The 14,173-nt window shown below is 44.0% G+C and overlaps 1 long non-coding RNA gene and 1 pseudogene across 4 annotated transcripts; one reads left to right on the top strand and one right to left on the bottom strand.

Moving 5' to 3' along the window:
• The first annotated feature begins 437 nt into the window (after window positions 1-437).
• LOC107196349 lies at window positions 438-13,209 on the top strand. Of its 4 annotated transcripts, none has more exons than XR_003042965.1 (4): window positions 438-670; window positions 1,511-6,085; window positions 7,172-7,825; window positions 8,509-13,209. It is a non-coding gene; the product is annotated as an uncharacterized LOC107196349 (long non-coding RNA). The 4 variants fall into 4 exon arrangements; XR_001517738.2 differs by having other exon boundaries at window positions 1,511-1,925; window positions 4,904-6,085; window positions 7,172-13,209; XR_003042963.1 differs by having other exon boundaries at window positions 7,172-13,209.
• Window positions 797-915, bottom strand: LOC112470851 (annotated as a pseudogene).
• Window positions 13,210-14,173: the final 964 nt, after the last annotated feature.

Genomic DNA, 14,173 nt, shown 5'->3' on the forward strand with positions numbered 1-14,173 from the left:
GATAAGTAGAGTCTACTGCATGCTTCCCGATATTTCCAAAGCCCCTGGGGTTGTTGTGGCCATAGAGATATTCGTGTTTCCTGTGGAGAAAGGAGGCTTCTTTGTCCTTCAGAAGCTTGTTTGTAATATGTCCAATCAGTATCGATGTGTAGTAAAACTGTGTTTTCATCTGAATGACATGAAACATTTCTATGCTAGTGATGACAAATTCAGATATTTTCAAATAAAAGAAGAGTTACTTGGAAGTATCGGGAAGTCATGTAGCTTGCTGACCAAGTTTTTTGGGTTTTTGCCAAATGGTAGGGTTTGAAGACCTCTGATTTAGCCCTGTCGGTATAGCCATTCTGGAAACCTAGAATGACAGCTTCTTTTAAGGCAGCCAGCTGAGATTGCTAAAATGATTTAAAAAAAAAAAATTCTTTTTTTTCTGCTTTACTGTAGGAATTTTGGTCTTCCATAGCTGCATCAAGTTGTCTGGCCTCACTGTGTCCTGGGAGCCCAGCTCTGTGAAGGACAAGGGCATCGACCACTTCCTCCAGTTCTGGGCTGAGCCCTGGTCTGACTGCCTCCCATTGTGCTGCAGGCCTGCCCACTGCACAGAGGCAAGAAGGTGAAGAGAAGCCTCTGAAGAGGGGAAAAAAGACAACCTCTTGAAGTGCTTCAAGTACAAGTACTAGATCCTCTGGGTTCTCCTTTTCTTTTTCTTTTTTCTATTTTTTTTAGGCCAGGCAACCCTTGGTTGACTTCACAGATTGCAAGGACCTTGTCACCTTATAATCCCTTATTTTTATTTTTTACGCTACAGCACCTGATCTTTCTAGGTGGTCTCCCATCCAAGTATTAACCGGGCTCAACCCTGCTTAGCTTCTGAGATCAGACAGGCTCGAGCTTGTTCAGGGTGGCATGGCTGTAGATGAGTTCTCCTTTTCTAACAAAAGCATGTGGATCAGAAGTGAAGCTGCCAGTGATTTGTTGGTCTGACTTTACCTATTTAAAAAATACATTCCATGCTTTGAAAGGCACTCCTGAGCATTTCTTATCCTCTGTACAGATCCTAGAAAATTCACAAAGTTGCAAATATTATTGCCTCAGATAACTGGGGAAGTGGTATATAAGTGGCAGTACAAATAGAGAAATGAATTGTTTGCAAAAAAAATGCACGGACATGTACAAAGATATTTATGCACAGATTTATAAGTTTTTATAAATGCCATTTTTAGAATTTTTATCTTAATTCAGAGCTATTTCCTTTTATGAAAAATAATTCTAATAATTCTAAATAATAATTAATAAAGATTCCATCACCCTTAGTAAGCCTTTCGATTCGATTATTTCTTTCGTATCTTGCAGGAGAGGAAATTGCTCTTTCAGTTAGGACTGCTGGTGTATTGATTGTCTTGTAGAGGGGGAAATTTTACTACTCGCTCCTGGAGCGTGGGGGAAAAATGAAAGAGGGACTCTCTTTCAGTTTGTTTTCTTGAACTTATAATGTTAAAATACTTTCTTTCAGGTTCCCTTTTATATTGACTACCACAGCACAGAAACCAGGCCAAGGAGACTTTGCTGCCTGACCCGTCTGCTATTCCACTGTGAAATCACAACAATGAATCCAGAATAGCTGGGTAAAAATCCCGGCCTCCAATGCAGTTCTGTAATTTCCTATGATAAATAACTTAGACGAACACTAATCAAAATTACTTTCTGCTTCTACCTTATTCAGCAAGACGAATGCATGACATGGCCCCAGAGGCTGAGATTTGTTAATTTACAGATGTTTTTGCTCACATGTATCTGACCACGTTGGCAGCTCCCCTTTTTTCTGTGTACACAGGGGTGGAATGTGGGCTCCTCTGTCATGGCACCCTGGCCTTCTCATCTGCTGATCTGATTCTGCAACCTGGGTGCCATCCACCACGTCTGTTCAGGTGAGCACTCTGGATCTTTCACATGCTGGAAATTTACATTACAGAAAGCAAAAGGGCTTTGGGGACTTGAAGACAGTGTTGCTGACAGTGTACATTACTGTTCTTATCTGTAGGCTGGTGGACATATGTGGTCCAGTGGGCAGGAAGAAGTGAGAAAAATCTATTTTTTTTTTTTAAATAGAATATTTGGACCACAAGATGAACTCTCAAGAGACTATAGCTTGAGAAACCATTATCTACATGGGTTAAAGAATTTCAGGAAGAGTCCCCAGTATGGCAACCAGATCAACTAAAATGATGTCACTGCAGTTTTAGGACTCAGCTAATGACATCAGGGAAAAGGGAAGGCTAACATCAACTGTGTGAAATGGCAAACATGTGAACAGGGATTTATAAGCTCAGACCACCACAGGCCGGCTTCCATGTTTCCTCCTGCCTGTTTTTGTAACTTTGGAAGAAGGACCAATTAAAAGCACCTGAAGGCCAAGTTTATGAATATCTATCTGATGGGCCTGAGCCTTGCACGATCACCATATATGGAGCCCATCTGAGTGGGAAGCGTTGTCCTGGAGTGAGGGCGATTCTGCAGCACGAATGCTATTTCCCTTCTAGGTCTTAACCTTTCATAGCGAGACAGACAACCAGGAAAGTAGGAAATCGAAACAAGCTATGTTTAGCTGAATTTTACATACCATAATCTCTTTACCATGTCAAGCAAGGCAGGAATGCTCAGGCCGATCAGTTCTGGCGCAAATCCATTCCAGAGGAGAGTGATTTACAACTTAGCACCGTTCTCGACTCTTCCCTGAGAGTGAAGTTAAATGACCCAAGAATAACATCACTCTGCAGCAGGACTCGAGAGAATGGTCTTCTTAAGGGTGGTCTTGGGCGTAGGTTTTCACCCGTGGAAAGTCAAGCTCAGACGCCACTCCAAAATCCCAGTGAAGGTCAAGTCTCATTTCTGTTTTAAGAGGTCAACAGTGTGGTGAGTTATGAGGTCTGAGGGAGAAGTGGGGCCTGGCCCAGGGGCCTTTTGTTGCCTCTTTACCCATGAATCTTGAGTCAATGCAGGCTAGTGATACGAGGCTTGTTCCACCCACTTCTGATGCCAAACCTTGTTCCTGGTGGTGTACCTGACAGAAAGACGTGAAGGCTCTTCGGCGGAAAGCCTAATATAAAGAGATATCAACGGTGTTGGGAGGCAGGTTGAATGGGTGGGCCCAGGTGGAGAAAGAAACAGGGCAAAGGTTTGGAACTTCATTGGTTAAAGTATCTTGATGTAAAATTGAGCCCCTTAAAATTGTCTGAGAGGGCCCAAAAAACCCATCTGACAAGGCTTATAAATAGACGAGTGAGATGTTGAAATTATTTTAAGACGGATGCCTTTTTAAACTGTATTCAGAACACCTTTCGGGGCTCCTAGTTGCACAGTTCCTCAGGTGGGAGGCATTTCATCTTCACAACATCTGGAACTGTCAAGAAGGTAGCGCTGCCGACCTCAACAGATGCAGGCATTTCTGCATGAAAGTGCACCAACAAATCATATGGTAATCGCGGAACAACACAAGTGTTTCGCAGGCAGCTGTGGAGAAACCACGGCTCTGGCAGGGAGGAAGGAACAGTTACTGTAGCCCTGGAATCAACTCTTAAGCAACTTTCCTGCAATTCTCCACCAAGCAGCTAATAACTTCAAGCAAGTTTCTTTATTATAATTATTATTTATGCCTAGAGCACCTGGTCTTCCTAGGTGGTCTCCCATCCAAGTACTAGCCAGGCCCGACCCTGCTTAGCTTCCGAGATTGGACATTGGGCTTGTTTAGGGTGACATGGCAGTAAACCATGGACCATGCCTTCACTGGGGCGCGAACCCAGGACCTTCTGCGTGTAAAGCAGACGTGCTAACCGCTACACTATGGAACCATGTCCAAGCAAGTTTCTTTTCTAGGCTTGTAGAAGGTGACTGACAAGAAAGTCTTTTTTTTGTTGTTCAGGTAAAATTTTCTCTGTCACGTAAATCAGTGGGCTTGACAGAGTTGAGTAAATTTGTATTGTCACTCAAGGAATGTCCATGATTACTTGCTTTGGGTTTTCACAGGCCTTGTTGGGGGTGGGAGTGAGGACAAATGGGAAGTAGGGATAGTGACAGCCCCTTGTTACATGAAAGGGGCCACTGTGGCCCCACACTGCCTTCTCACCATGGGCAAAGACACATGGCAAAGTCAGACCTGTCTGGGTGCCTAGCCGGACTCTGAGAACTTAGCTGGAGAAGGGCCTTCCACTGAACACCTAAACAAAGTCGATGATACTTTAATTGATATTTTCAGGAGCAAAGCCTCAAATGCGCCTTAAAAACCTGTGGCTCAATGCATGGCTTGAGCTTTTTTTGTGTGTGGCTGCATGCCAGAGCACTGTGGAAGAAATAAAAGCAGGAGAACCACACAAAGGACCGAGCTGGAGCTTCACACCACTTTTCTAATGATGATAACAACAAAAGTTTGATCAATTTTATGAAAGCATTTTGGACCTTTGTGGGAAGGATGGGGAAATGAAACTTGCCTTCGGAAGCTTTGGGATTTATAAAAGCCTCTTTTGTCGACATAATAAGGACAGACTCTTCCAGGGTGAAGGGAAAGCTGGTGCTATGAAGAAATCTCTGTCATCATCACTGTTTCAGCTCTGCTTTAATGGTCACCACTCCGGCCATCCAATACATCCTTTAAGCTACTTTCCTGGCGAGTGGAATGGTAACTCCTGAGACTTGGGCGATGTGGGCTGCCTGGCCCATGTTAGGGCTGAGGAAACCCGGCTGGGCATGACTGGGGGTGGCAATGATTTCAGAGGTCGAATGTTTACACAGCTGGTGCCTCCATGAAGCCAGTTTAGCTTAGACACTTCCATTTGGGCAGACGGTGCAGGAAGCCTCTTGCTGCCATTATGTACAAAAAAGAACCTGGTTTCTTTTTCCCTTTGCTTCTTAGGGAAGGACGCTTGCTCAAGTGAAAACAGGCAACTGCACAACTTCTACCCCCCTGTGGTAACTTCATGTCATGACAGACACTTCTGAGACTGGGGCTTCATTGTATTCTTGTGTGAAACATCACCCAAGGTTCCTGGGTGCCCCTTTTAATCCTTGCAGTTCACGAGGCATCTTTAGGGAGCTTTGGAGGTCCACTCCAGCATGTATTTTCAAAGTTTGAGAAATCTAGGAACCACCAATGCAGGCACTGTTGTTCTGCGTGGTAAAGTACTAAACAGGAGACAGAACCAGAACAAGCATCAGTTAGAGCCGACAGCGACGTCCCAAGTCCAACACTCACTGAGCGGCTGGGCGTTCAGAAAGGAAAGCGGTCTGCCCACCAAAGCTGACTAAAGCATTCGCAGGGTTTGCATTTTCTCCCAGCCTGTACATCTCCCAAATGTTTCTTTTCTATAGCCTGTCCCCCACCCCCAATTTTATATGTAGCAGATGGCCTTCAAACAAATCAAGGAGCAGAAGCTGCAAAAAACTTAAAGAAAAAAAAGATAGTGAAACTCATATATATCTTCAAACGATAAGATGAACTACAGATGTTTGCTGAAGGGTGATGGTGCTGCCTACAACTTAAGACTCGACGTAGAAGAGGAGTCCTTTTGCATTTAGCGTTGGACAAGCCCAGTAGCTGTCAGAGTGTGATTTATGGAGGTTGTTTGTGAGATTTTATGTCACTAGGGGCATGGCAATTAACATGCTCTGCCATTCTGCCTGCAGAGCATCTTTCTCTGTGGACCCAGGAGTGGAAGTTATGATGGAAACGTGATGTCACTTTGCCACCAGGCAAGGATGGACACAGCTCTCCCAGGCCCAGCCCACAAAGCCTTGATCTTTGGGCTTTCTAACCAACTTGCTCCAGTGCCTCCCTTTCTCCTCCTTTGTAGGGTTCTTGGTCATTGGGAAAAAAGTCCTGTTCTTACCTGACACCTGCAGTCAGATTAATCTCAGATTAAGCTTGACAAAGTTACTAAAAGAGAAACAGTTGTCTGTTACAGAACCCAGCTGCATATACGAAACAGCTGCTCACTAGGCACGGTTTTTAAAAGAGAAAAGAATCACTGATGAGCATTAAAAATGAACATAAAGCATACATGAGGATGGTCAGCAGAGGCCTATAATTAACACAATGGTAAGTATCTGTGTTTCTATTAAAAGCTTCTTTTTTCAGGACTTGTTGTAACTTGGTCATAAATATTTATTACAAACTGAAACTGAAGATGCAAGGCTCTAGCTGAATGCTGTCTCCCCTTGTCTCTTTGCTTCCCAAGGCTGATTCTTAACAACGGAAGGAGAGCAATATATTTTAGATACATACGCCCGCTCCTAAATACAAGCCAACACATGTGCAAACGCAGGCACCTATGCCCATCACACATGTGCACGGGACCCTTCCCGGGATGCTGAGCGGTTGGTTTGAGGCTGAGATTGCAGAGTCTTGGGCAGAAGCCGCAGGAGGAGGCCCCAGCTGGCCTCTGGCCTCTGGCACAAAAATGTGGGGAGCCTTTGAAGTTACCACAACTCAGGTGGAAGCCTCTCAGAGCAGACCTAAAAGGAAGTCATTCATTTTCAAACAAAGGGAAAAATTCCTCAGGACTCTGGTGTTTCCACTAAAACAAACCTCTGTAAAGTTATTCTCCAGAGGATCAAGCACCAGCTGTTCTCCATCTCCATGAGGCTGTGAAATGAGGAAATGGGCTGCCTGTACCGCAGCATGAGAGATGTAAGCTAGACAGAAGGAAGCATGGTGAGACAGGCAAGAACCTTAGCATGGGAGCTAGGAAAGCTGATGCGGTGTTCAGTGGCAGGAAGATGGACAATATGGCTTTTCAAGATCTGTTTTGTGTTCATGTTGAAAATAGCAAGCCGCTGCCACTTTACTCTGTTTCTGAGTTAGCCGGTGAGCATGCCAGCACACAGAACTCATACGATGAAAGCCAGAGAGGTCCCTTGGCCCATCCCCTCTTTTTCCCCACTTCAGGCAGAACCATGCTCCAAAAATCTTCCATGGAGATGGGAATCTTGATTAATTTTAAAAGACTTTAAATGACCTCAGAGTGGACATTTGTCTTTTTTTTTTTGACTGCCCTACCTCTTAATTCCTTTTTCTTTTCTTGTGTAAGAGATCATCACCTTGTGAATCAGAGTGGGAGGCAGAAACTTCCTCTTATTTCTGAGGCTGAAAGTCGGATCCCTGCCTTCTCTCCTCCCTTTGCAGGCTGGACCGTGAGCCCTCGTGCCAGAGGCAAATCATGCCTTGCTTTGTTCTGGTGTCCGGCCCATGGAAGTGAAGTTGCAGAAGAAAGATGTGACTGGTTTGGCCCATTTGACACAATTCAGGGAGATGATAATAGGACAAATAACCACACAAAGTGTCTATCTGTGGGGGTGCATCTAATATAGGCTTCGGGTTGGGGTGCATCTAATATTGGGTTCAGATTTGAGTGCTGAGTGGATTCCATTAACCAACTCTGGGCAGACAGAACAAATAATAAAGGCTTGAACAAAGCCTGCAAGGTAGTTGGCCACGGTGGAGGGAGGCAGGGCTGGCACTCTTTCACAAAAATCATGGCATCTTGTGACACAGAATTGCTGGCTTCACAGTCAGGGCTAAAGTCAGATTGATTGAGTGATCTTTGGCGAGACTCTGATCTTCTCTGAACCTCAGTTTCTTTAGCTTCAAACTATGAGATTTTACAGGATTGTTGTGAGGAGTAAATGAGGTTCCATGCTTGGCACATAGTAGGTACTCAATAAATGGTACATTCTCTGCATCCAGAGGGAAATCCAAAAAAAAGAGAAGACATGGATTAAGGCTTGTGGGGAACATATAACTATATTGGAGCCTAATGGAGGAACCAGAATAATAAAGGTATGCTTTATTTTTCAGTCATTTCCCCACCCTCAGCTCAGATCTATTCCCTTCCCTTCTCTGTCCTGTGCTCTGGGGCCACAGTGGCTGACTTGCACTCCATCTCCTAGGCTCCCGGCCTCTGGCTTCTACTTGGGTTTGGCCAGTTCCACCCTGCCTCTAGCTCTGACCAGTCTCCAGAAAACCATTCTCTTTAGGGAAAGGGGTAGATATAGTTTCTTCTTGTTGTTAATCTTTGGGGCTTTGATTTCCCATAGTGGTTTTTCGAGCACTAGCCATATTTCTGTAAATGGTTTCATTATTTAATTCTGTTCGGAATTTAATAAATCATCTGAGTGTGTTTTCTCTTTCCTGCTGGGAGACTGAAAAAGAGTGTGACTGGATGCAGACAGAGTCAATCTAGGAAGACTTCCTGGAGGAGGGTGTCTCTTCTCCAGTGTTTTGGAGGAGAACCACAGTCATTTGATAGAGGTGTAGAATAGAAGGCTGGTGTTCCTTTTAGAGAGAGTGGAGTCATCAAGTGCTCAGAAGTAAGAATCTGCATGGGCTCTTCATGGGGGATGGTAAAGGCCATGATCAGCAGGACATCCGTGCAAAGTCAGAAAGGAGGAGATTTATTTATTGTCTACTGTGTGACAAGTATGCACAATAGTGTAAGAGGTATTATTATCACTGTTTTCCAGGTGAGAGATGGAAGCTGAGAAAGGGTAAGTAGCTTGCCTGAGGTCACATTATGCATTGGAGCTGGGATCCATAAGGCCTGCTTTGTACCCAGGCAAGGCTGCCCAATGGTCCTGGTCTGCCTGGGTCGAAGGGGGATCTGTGGCGGTGGGACTCTCACTACTGAAAGATTTAGCAGGTGGCAGTGGAGAGTTAGTGAAAGTGGGCATTAACATTCACCCATAAAATAAATTTTCTTACCTCAGAAAACAATCTAAAGCTGATAAGTAAAAGCGGAAGCACCTGAGGGAGAAAGAAGTACGAGAACAAGAACTACCAACTCAAATCAAGCAGGGAGGTGGTGCAGTCAGTCCAAACAACAAACGCAGCATTTGGGAGAGCGATATCATTTTTCCTCTTATAGACTTATCTTTGCAATTCTTTTTTGGCTCCAACTAGTACAAATGGAAGGTGCATTCTTAAAGCACAGGATAATGTGGGCATAGGGCCCAGAGGAGAAAAGGTGTTGTCTGTATTCTGTGAGCATTGAAGGAGAGGTCGGCCTCCTGATGGGGCAAAGCACAATCTCAGGGGTCTTTGCAGGTATGAATACTACCATGCAACAGATCTGCTGTGAACGCAAAATCAGGCAAATATGTGACGGATGGCGAAGTCTGTGAGGCTGCAAGATCATCATGGTACACCAGGGTCCCCCATAATACCAACAAGGAAGCTAACACTTATGGAGCGCCTTCTGCTTTGCTCCAGGTGTTTCATAGACAGTGTTTTAAATACTTAGCAAAATCTTTCAGAGCAGGGGTTATTAATCCAATTTTCAAGATGAGGAAACTGAGGAAGGGAGGAGTTAAGGAAGTTCTCCAGCGATCTCTAGTGTAAAACCGTCAGGTCTGGGCTCATAGAGATATTTCTCTGGTGTCAAGTCATGAACCAGGCTGCAGATGCACGGCATCTGAGTGTTCAGGGCTCTGATGATGGCTCTGATGATGGCTGCACTCAGTAAACATTCATGGGGTCCTGGTGTGTTCTACCAGTGTGGGGTAGGTTCCTGGAATTGTTGGAGAACTTAGATGTTTTTTTTTTATGTTCTCCACTACTCCCATAATAACTCCCTCCAGCTACACTGTATTTGCACATACTGTGACCCCTGCTGGAATGGCCTTCCTTCTTTTGACCATCTGGATAGCCTCTACCCGTCATTCGAGACTCGGCTCAAACACCTCCTCCATGGATGAGGCTTCCCACATCCACCCCCAATCTGGGCGAAGTCCCCTCTTCTGGAGTTTCCTCCCATCCCATATGGAGTATGACCCCCACACTGATTAGTCTATAATCTTCTGATGACTTGTCTGCCACCCCACTCCAACTGCAACCCCAGACTGTGAGGTCTTCAAGGAAACTCACTGTGGTTTCTTCGATTGGTACAGGAAGATACTCAACACTGTTTGTTGAATGAATTAGTAACAGAGGCCAGAGTGTCCCAGGAGCTCTGGCTGGGGCTTATTGATCTCTATCATCTCTGATTGTTGCTAGTGGGCCCTCCTCAGCGTCTTAAGTTTGCTTTGTGCTGGATTTTCCCATGCATGCTCCTGGAATCATGCCTTGTGGACCCTCAGTGAGATACTTCTCTATTTTGGTGCAGTTTTTCACTAGTCAGTGACAACACTGGATTCCCCGTTTGGTGTGCTCTTAATTAATGGTGATGATTTGGAAAGGGAGAAATGGAGAGGCCACCATAATTTATACAGGGATGGCTGCCATCTCGTGTTATCAATCTCCCAAGGTTTTATTAAAGAGACCTGTAAGGACAGAGAGACTTCAGATGCAAGAGAAAGTATTTTCCACAAGCCTCTTCTCTGGAAAAGGATCTATACTCTATTAATATGTGACTGTTCAAATCCAAAGAGAAGAGTTAATTCACAATTTCCATTCAGCCTCATGTGAGTCATTCAATTGTTTAGAGAGAACTTTCTGCTTGGTTCCCTTCAAGCAGTTGGCACCTCTGATGCAGGGCAGGAGTCCTTGAAAGGCTGGGCTCCTGACATGCTCTACCACTTATCACCTGGGCAGCACTGTGTGGGAGCATAACCCTTTTGCGTTTGGCATCTAAAATGGCGATGATGATGATGGTGATGAGCGCCTGTCAGTTTTCTCTGTAGAGCAGCAACCTGGATTGAACAAGGCACACACATACTTTTCAATGATAAATGTACACATTCTCATTTTAGTGGTTAACATAAAAGCTAAAGAACCAACTTGGACAAACAATTCTGCTTTAAATGCTTCTGTTTTGTAATATAAGTAAGGCCCTTCAGAATCACAAATCACAAAGCTACTCATTCTTTCTGTATCACAGATGCTGCCCTCCTGCCCCAGCCTTGGTACTGTTTTTATACCTTTGAGGGGGTGTCCCAGGGAAGGACGGAGCTCCAACAAGGGCTGATGTGAACCACTGAACCCCTGGCACACTGCATTTTCTACTCCAATTCCATTAGTTGTGTTAGATGTTTGTTGGCCTTTGTATCTTGATCAGGAATATTCCCTTGTGAAAGTGCTACTGGAGTTTGGCTTGCTGATGTTGGCACTGTAAATATGATTTAATTGATTAATAGGCATTAATGATGATAATTAAGGCATAACTTGTTAGCTGGAAAAAACTCTCACAAAAGCTTGTTGTTATTTAGCCTATAAATGGAAGGATAGCCTTATTTCTGATTGTTCTCTCTTGTCTGTGGACTGTAGCCCCATTGTAGGGTCAACTGCCTTCTGCAATATGGGTGATCCATAAAATAAAATATATATATTACTATATTACTTATAATCCATTTATTGCACTTTCCACTGAAGAAACTGTGCTTTGTCAATATGAAATGAGTCCTTAATATCTGATCCTGTGGTTGGTATAGGAGGTCTACTCAGCAGGTTTCATTGTCTATAAAATTCTGGGCTTCTATTCATTCATTCTTTTTTGATTATTTGAAACTTTACTCTGCTGCTAACACTCAGGAACAATGTAATAAGTAACTTTCAATTAAAGTTTTCTATATGTGGCAAAAATCATAATGAATGAATAAGTAAAGACCGCATAATGGAAGCCTATTAGCTAAGTGAATATACTCTTTTAAGTCAAATTTCTATACCACTTTTATATTATCTCCCATCAGAAGAGAACGTGCAATTACGAATTTTATCTTATCTCAGGCTTATTATTAAAGAGTAGTAAAGGAAACTTCATTCCAGGAGCCATAATGTGATTTTTGATTAATGGGGGATTCTTATGTGACAAGAATATTTCTCTTAGGCAAAGTACGCACATGGATTTCTGCCTGAGCTGACTTGTAACTGGAAGCTACATCTCAGGTGTAGGAACAACCGTTCAACAATAGAACACATGTTTCTACACAGGGATCAGATTCTTAAGGTACTCCAAAGCATGAGAAGGGCAGGAGAAAGTTGATGTTGGCTTTGCAGACACCGATTTTTGTTTAGTTGGTTCCAATTATACTATCAAACACAACGTTGATTCGTGTGCAAAGGATAACATGAGCAGCCCACAATTCATGGTCTCTAGTCATTTCTTTCAGCCTCTGTTGGAAGCTTTAGCATTAAAGCTCCTCTGCACATCCCCTGCCGACGCTAGCAGGAGTCTAGGCGTATTCTGGGCACACCACAGATCTCTGTGAGTGGAATGACCCAAATGTCAGCACTTTCTCCCACCACCAACTGCACATGGAAATAATTTGAATTGGAATTCTAATCCTTCAAGCCAACTTTTCTCAGAGAGCTGTTCGAAGGAAGGTCACCTGGGAACTTGCCTTTTGGCTCTGAGTGACATGTGTTTATGCCAGTGGCCAGGGAGCATTAGGTAAGGAACAAGGGAACGGCTGTCCTAGTCACCCTGCAGCAGACCCAAGGTCAGTGCCCTTCTTTTCTCACGGTGTGGCAGGGCCCTGTTCCTCAGAGCCCAGATGTTTCCATTGGCTCTGGCTTTGCTTTTACTAGCTATGTGACACAGCATCTTAACCTCTCTGAGCCTCAGTTTCCTCAGTTAAAAAAAGTGATCCCACCTCCTTGGGGACTTATTGTGAGAAGTGAGGGAGACAGTGTTTCAACACATAAGCATCACTATACTGAGTGAAGCAACCACTCAGTATTGATCTAATGGGTTGTATCTCTAACATGGCTTAATTCACATTGTGTTTTCTATGTTCCCTGTCCCTCTCTGCTGCTCTGCTGGTCATTGTCTCCCAACCCCAGTGTAGATGTGGCCAGTACAGGGGACCCACACCTTTGACAAACTCCTGGGATGGGATCTAATTCTATGAAGACAATTTATTTTTTATCATTTAGCAGAATAGCTTAAATGCCTAAAACATCACATGCCCTTTGACCAGTTTTACTTCTAGAAGTTTATCATAAAGGAAATAATTGAGCAAGCAGAAAAGGTATAGATGTACGAATGTTCATTGCAGCACTGTTCATAAGAGCAAACAATTGGGGCGAAAAACAGTGGGAATTGCTCATTATATACTGTGGTGCATTTAAACTATGGGATCTTTTGCAGCAAATTAAAGATGAAGTTGTAGAAGAATAATAAAGGAGTAGAAAGATAGTTATGATTTGGTAGGTGGAAAATCAGTTTATAAAACAAAGTATGCCATACAATTCTTTTTGAAAAAAAAATAAACAAATTTAGGAAAATATACCAAAATAATAAACACTAGTTATTTTAAGATAGTCGGATTATAGTTTATTTTATGTTCTCTCTCTCTTTTTGCTTATTTCTATATTCTGATTTTTAAAAATAATCAATATAGACTACATATATAATTTTTAATAAATGAGAAAATGTTATTTTGTAAAATCTTGCTTACAAATTGAATCAGTAGAACACCAAGGGCCCATAGGTAGATTGGGCTTGCCCGGGGCTGAGCAGGAGCAGGCATGGATAGTAGGATTTCAGAGGTCCTGAAGCCCTTTCTGGATCCTCGATCCCTTCTCCTCGATGACCCACTTCGGCACACTTTTCCCAGCTGACAGGCAGGTTTCCTGTATGGGAGAGAAACTCCTCTTACCGATGTTTTTAGTCACTGGCCCTGGTAGGATAGCAAGGCGGATGGGTCATCTGACTGTCCAAGTCACCCTCGTGGTCAGAGGTAATTCATGTCTGGGACAAGATAAGATGGGAAGAGTGGACAGAGAAGCAAGAAGAGAGGTCTGGGAGGAGGTGGAGGAGGGCAAGGAGACTTGGAGCCTGAGGGATGGGCACTGGGACAGCTTGGCTTCTTTCCAGCTTTGCCACACAATTTACTGCCTTCCTGTAACAGAAGACGCCATGGGTTGCAAAGGGGAAGGGACAGCCAGGGTTGCACAAAGGGGCTGGCTCACCAGGCCTGGCTCGAGCCCAGGGAGGCACCATCCACCGCCCACTGGTTCCCTACAGACGGGTGCTGGAAGGAGGGATAAATACTACTGTCTCCAAGGGGCTCGGATAATTGGCTTCTTCCTCAGAGGCATTTCCTTTTTAAGGTAGAATGCTATAACTGGAAGGCTGAAAACGCAGGCCTGTGAAGATAAAGCCACCAGAGAGAGTGTTTTTGGTCCCGGGGTGCTGGGTCTTTCATTAGCCCCCTGGGCTGTGGTTTGGCCAGCCTAGCTTCCTTACATCCT

This window comes from Pteropus alecto, unplaced genomic scaffold (assembly GCF_000325575.1).
Source record: "Pteropus alecto unplaced genomic scaffold, ASM32557v1 scaffold3, whole genome shotgun sequence".
Lineage (NCBI taxonomy): Eukaryota > Metazoa > Chordata > Mammalia > Chiroptera > Pteropodidae > Pteropus > Pteropus alecto.